Below are 6,619 nucleotides of genomic sequence, written 5' to 3' on the forward strand. Positions count from 1 at the left end.
GTCAGCGCCCAGAAGCTGCTCCAAAGATGCTGCTTGCAGGACTTTTCCCATGCTCCGCCAGTTCAACGCCTCAGTGTGAAAGGGTAAGGCGTTTTTACAGCGCTTTCAATTCATTTCAATGGAGAGGGGCGTTTTTGGAGCGTTTTTTTCAGCGCTCAAAAGCTGCTCCAAAGATGCTGCTTGCAGGACTCAGTGTGAAAGGGTCCATTGAAATGCATGGAGAGTGTTTTATGAGCATTTTAAGAGCGCTATTTTTAATGCTAAAACGCTGTAAAAACGCTTCAGTGTGAAAGGGGTCTAATAAATATCCAATTTTTTTAAAAAATATTTTTTTTTTCCTTAGTTAAGGCCGATACGTATTATTGTACATATTTTTGGTAAAAAAAAATTTTTTTGCAATAACCTGGTTTGCGCAAAAGTTATATTGCCTAAAAAATAGGGGACATAATGATTTTTTTTTTGATTTTTTTTTACTAGGAATGGCGGCGATCTGCGTTTTTTTTTCGGGAGTGCGACATTATAGTGGACACATCGGACACTTTTGACACATTTTTGGGACCATTCACATTTATACAGTGAACAGTGCTATAAATATGCATTGATTACTGTATAAATGTGACTGGCAGGGAAGGGGTTAACCACTAGGGGGCGGGGAAGGGGTTAAATGTGTATCCTGGGTGTGTTCTAACTGTGGGGGGAGGGGGGTGACCGATCTGTGTCCCTATGTACAAGAGACACAGATCGGTCTCCTCTCTCCCTGACAGGACGTGGATCCCTGTGTTTACACTAGGGTTGTCCCGATACCACTTTTTTAGGACCGAGTACAAGTACCGATACTTTTTTTCATGTAGTCGCCGATACCGAATACCGATACTTTTTTTAAATGTCATGTGACAGTTTTCAAACCACAATACAGACTAAGGATATTTTCTTTAGAATTATGAAGAACTCTAACTCAAGACATTATAAAAGAATAAAAATTTGTAAAAATGAATAAAAATGTTTTATTTGCTTGTCACGCAGTAGTAAAAAACTCAAAGAATTTTCATAGAACATGTTGATAAATACAAAAAAAGTATTCTATTTAGGTATCGGGAGCATTTGCGCGAGTACGAGTACTCCCGCAAATACTCGGTATCGGTCCCGATACCGATACTAGTATCGGTATCTGGACAACCCTAGTTTACACACAGAGCTCCACGTCCCTGCTCAGTTACTGGCCAATCGCGGGTGCCCGGCGGCCATCGGGCACACGCACTGTGTTCTCAGTGACGCGACGGGCGCGCGTTCTAGAGGCTTTAAATGACAGGACGTCATATGACGTCCTGTCAGAACAATAGAGCATTCCGCCCGCCGTCATTTGACGGCGGGCGGGTGTCAAGTGGTTAAAGTAGGCAAAACGTTTTATTTTATTTTGGTAAGGGAGGGTTATAACCACTGTAAGGTTTATTTTTGCCATCTTTGTACCATTGGGGAGATTTACCTTCACTTCCTGTCCGATAGCCAAACAGGAAGTGAGAGGAAATCCTTGCAAATTAAGGGAATCTCTTGGGGACCCCCAGATCACCAGAACTATTGTCCCTATTGGAAGTTTTCTATTTTACTTTTCTGAGGACAACCCCAAATTTGTGTTTTTCTTTTACTTTCACTTTCAATGATAATGGTAAACAGGACAAATAGAGAGGATGAATCTCCCTAACGGGCACAGACAGCCATGAAAACTGACAGGTATTCTAATGCATCTCCACTAAAGCCCACATTTGTGGCACACTAGTGTGGAGTTCAAGAGATTCAGGCCTCACTGCCTGTCAAATGTTTTTTCAAGAGCAATTAGAGCACGGATCAATCTTCACCGCATCCAATTCGCTTGTCAGGAGATTGTGACCGGCTCTCTATGGAGCCGGTTCACACATCTCCAGAGTGGCTCCGGAGCGAATTGCACAGGAGTCCTGTGTGTCTTTTGGTCCAAGTTCAGGTCGGAGTTCAGCCACGAATTTGGGCTGTAATTGGACCTGAAACAATGAATGGAGACGCACCGGACCCCTGCTGTGATTTTGAACCCAGCCTTAACCACTTGCCGACCGCCGCACACCGATATACGTTGGACAGAAGGGTAAATGGGCGTACCTGTAAGTCCCTTTGAATTTGCCACCCAGCCGCAAGCCTCGTGAGTGCGTCCACAGGTCCCGGGAACTAGATGTTCCCAGGCGGCCCGCGATTGTGGTCGGCAAAGGCAGAATAGGGAGATGCCCTTGTAAACAAGGCATTTACCTGTTCTGCCTAGTGACATGTCAGGGATCTACTGTTCCCTGTGATCGGGAACAGTGATCGCTGACATGTCACTGATAGCTCCTCTGCCTAAAAGTTAGAATCACTCCCTAGGACACACTTAACCCCTTCAGTGCCACCTAGTGGTTATCCCCTTCACTGCCAGTGTAATTTTTACAGTAATCAGTGCATTTTTATGGCACTGATCACTGTATAAATGACAATATTCCCAAAAATGAGTCAAAAATGTCCGATGTGTCCCTCATAAAGTCCCAGTCACGATAAAAATCGCTGATCGCCGCCATTAATAGTAAAAAAATAATAATAATAAAAATGCCATCAAACTACCCCCTATTTTGTAGACGCTATAACTTTTACGCAAACCAATCAATATACCCTTATTGCGATTATTTTTTATACCAAAAATATGTAGAAGAATATGTATCGACCTAAACTTAGAAAAAAATTAGCTTTTTAAAAAAAAAAAATTGGATTTTTATTATAGCAAAAAGTACAAAATATTGCTTTTTTTTCAAAATTGTCGCTCTATTTTTGTTTATAGCGCAAAAAATAAAAGCTGCAGAGGTGATCAAATACCACCCAAAGAAAGTTCTATTTGTGGGAACAAAAGGACGTAAATTTTGTTTGGGAACCATGTTGCACGACCATGCAATTGTCAGTTAAAGCGACGCCGTGCCGAATCGCAAAAAGTGGCCCAGTCATTTGGCAGCCAAATGGTCCAGGGCTGAAGTGGTTAAATATATAACAACAACATGTTAGAAAAAAAATTCAAAAACAGAATCACTGAGTTGGAATAAGGATCACCCCCTTGTGTCAGTATTTTGTTGAACCACCTCTAATGCCCTGTACACACGATCGGTTCATCTGATGAAAACGGTCTGATGGATTTTTTCATCAGATATCCAATGAAGCTGACTTTCATCAGTCGTGCCTACACACCATCGGTTAAAACAACGATCCTTTCAGAACACGGTGACGTAAAGCACAACGACGTGCTGAGAAAAACGAAGTTCAATGCTTCCGAGCATGCGTCGACTTGATTCTGAGCATGCATGGATTTTTAACCGATGGACGTACCCACAGACGATCGTTTTTTTCTATCGGTTTTTTAACCATCAGATAATTTTAAAACAAGTTCCTAGTTTTTTCACCGATAGATAAAAAAACGATGGGGCCCACACACGATCGGTTCGTCTGATGAAAACGACCGAACCGATCGTGTGTACGCGGCATTACTTTATTACAGTCTTTAGTCTGTTGGGATATGTCTCTCCTAACTTTGCACCTAGACTTTGCAATATTTGCCCACTCTTCCTTGCAGAACAGCTCAAGTTCAGTTAAAACGGCGTTCCACCCTTTTTTTAATTCCCCTCTTTGCAATGCCCCCCGATGCACAGTGCTAATTGCCAATTTATTTTTCATTTTTTCGGTATGTAAATACCTTTTTTTGTTGTCTTCAGGTGGCACTTCCTGTCCCGGCCGCCTAGGCGATTACGTCACTAGGCGAGTCCTGGTATATTAGCATCATCTATCCCAGGAGTTTTTGGGAAGCCCAATATTTAAATCTCTTGGTATTTGCAGCTTTCCCCCGACTTTACTTGTCGGGTTCTGGTTTGATTGACAGGTTGTAATAACAACAGGGCGGGAACTTCGGCCGCCTCCGCCATTGCAGTGTCATTACTGCGCAGGCGCGAAATCGGGAAGTGTATGCTGGGTAGCCAGCTGCACCTAATCCCAGAAATTAACAGGAGCGGGCTTCAGATGCCCATATCTGAGATAGACCCTGCCTGCTTCAGAGATCATGTAAGAGATTAGTAGTATAAAATGTACTAGCATTAAGACATATAAGGAACAGAATACAAATATTATTATGCAAGAACTGATAATTAAAAAAATATATATTTGGGGGACTGGAGCTTTGCTTTAAATTTAATTGCGACCATTTGTGGACTGCAGTCTTCAAGTCATTCCACAGATTTCCAATGGGGTTTAAGTCTGGGCTCTGACTAAGCCATGCAAGGACATTCCCCCTTTTCTTCTTCAACCACAGTGTGGTCATTAGACATGTGCACAGCAAAATTTTTCGTTTATTTCTGTTTCGTTTCTGTTCGTTTATCGTGATTTGTAACGAGTCGTAATTTCGTAAGACGTTAGTTATCGTATTCGTACTCTTTAGTATTTTCGTAACACTTTTTTTTCCGTTTCTTTCTGTTAGTTTATTTTTCGTTGAATCGAGATTCGTATTTTCGTTATATTTTGTATTCTGCCGCGTTCGTATTTTTAAAATGATTTTATTCGTTCCTTCGTTTTTACGTTGTTTTGCTATTCGTATTTACAATATATTTTCCATCATGCCGCATTCGTATTTTCGTTGCTTTATGATCATTCGTATTTTCGTGTCTAATTTCCTTTGATTGTAAAAACTTACTTTTGTAGATTTTATTGCATTCGTAATTCTGTTAGAATACATTTTACGTTTATTCGACACACTACTCGTCGTCATTTTGTAATTTGTACTTTACTGTGATTGACCTGACTGTCTTAGTTAGCACACACACCCTGTCTAGAATGAAGTCTGACGTAGAAGAAAACTAAGATATGTCAGATTGTTCTGACTCCGATTGTTGTGATAGCGATATATCCCTTGCTGAGACCTCTATGCCTGGCCTGTATAAGCAGATATACTCACTGCGGACAATCCTTGTCAGACAGCTGAACTCGTCAATACCGATTCATTCAAAAGAGGTGTTTATTCTTTAAACTTCAGGGGTTACAGCAGATAACAGGAACAGCAGATGAATGGTAATAGTATTGTGCGGTCAAAAGATGATGCCTTTCCTACCTACTGAGCAGAGTACATGAGTGTCCTTCTACATGTGGCTTGCTGGCTGAAGAGATGACACAGGAAGTACTCCACACAGGAAGCAGGGAGGGGCATACATACAGTGAAAATATGTGGTAACTCAAAGAATCACATAAAAAACATGTGCATTGCAACAAAGGCCACTAGATGGCAGCATAGGATAACACATAGATTTAGCTATGAGAAAATAGTAGGCAAACCACACTATATAACAATGCTAATGTTAACTGAGGCTATGCATCTCATATTCTATGCCCCTATTGGGGCAGCACACTCCCCGTCTGGCATGATAATGCCACTATTTACATAATACAACGGTAGTTATGCAAATAAACAACAGCGCAATTTGCTTGATGTCTTGAAAACCTGAAAGACATAATGGAGAACATGCATATAATGCAACAACATCTATAATATAAGGCTTCAAGTTGTGACAACTAAAGTTCCAGATACTTCCTTCTCGAAGTCGCAGGTAGGATCCAACAGCATACCCAAGTAAGTTCAGTCTCCAAACGGCAAGAGCAAAATGAGTTCCGTGATAGGTCTGATGAAAGTCTTTACAGTCCCTTTTATCCAAAGGCCTGCAACTCTTATGGCTCCCTCTGTGAAGTGTCTACCTTGGTGTTTCACCCTTTCATGGTAGTGCCGTATGAGCAAAGTGGTGATGTGATGGCGAGCAGGTATAATGAGAGGATTCTGTTCTTGCTCACTGAACTTAGCCTTGTTTAGGCGTCCGCCAACCCTTAACGTGCCATCATTGTCAATGAATGGGTTCAGGTTAGCAATTGGACTGTTTTTTGGAATGTCCCCCTTGTCACGGATACGTCTGATTTCTGAGCCAAAGACATCCTGTTGTACACTGCGTATTACGATCAGTTCAGCTTCAGCAATGTCTTTTGCAGAAAGAAGCTTTTGGCACATGTGCCAACCTTGACAGTGAGCATCTGTGAGCTTCGTGTGAAAGCAGTGTGCAATATGAACTAACCTTGCGGTGGTGCGTACCAGCCTTGTCCACTTGGAGAAACGTTCAAAGCGTTGACAGCCCAAGGCACGTCTTTGTTCAGTTCTGGTGACAAGGGTTTTAACTTCAGGACGAACCTCTGGATCTTTGTCGGGTTCTAGAAGACTGAAGACGTCAGCCGTGGTTTCTTCTGGATCAGCCAACAAGAATTCAGGACCTGTTAACCAAGAAGAATTTACGAAGGCACTCGCAGACACTGGCCTGGTGCCATGATCTGCAGGATTCATTTCAGATGGAACATAATGCCATTGTTCAGGTTTAGATGATTTTCTTATTCTTTCTACACGGTTGCTGACATAGACATAGAAACGTTTAGTCTGGTTGTATATGTAACCCAGAACAACCTTGCTGTCTGTGTAGAATTTGATGTCATCTATCTGAATGTCTAGCTCACGCAGTATGAAATCTGCAATCTCTACAGCTAGCACAGTCCCACAAAGTTCAAG

The sequence above is a fragment of the Rana temporaria genome, chromosome 1 (assembly GCF_905171775.1).
Source record: "Rana temporaria chromosome 1, aRanTem1.1, whole genome shotgun sequence".
NCBI classification, from domain to species: Eukaryota; Metazoa; Chordata; class Amphibia; order Anura; family Ranidae; genus Rana; species Rana temporaria.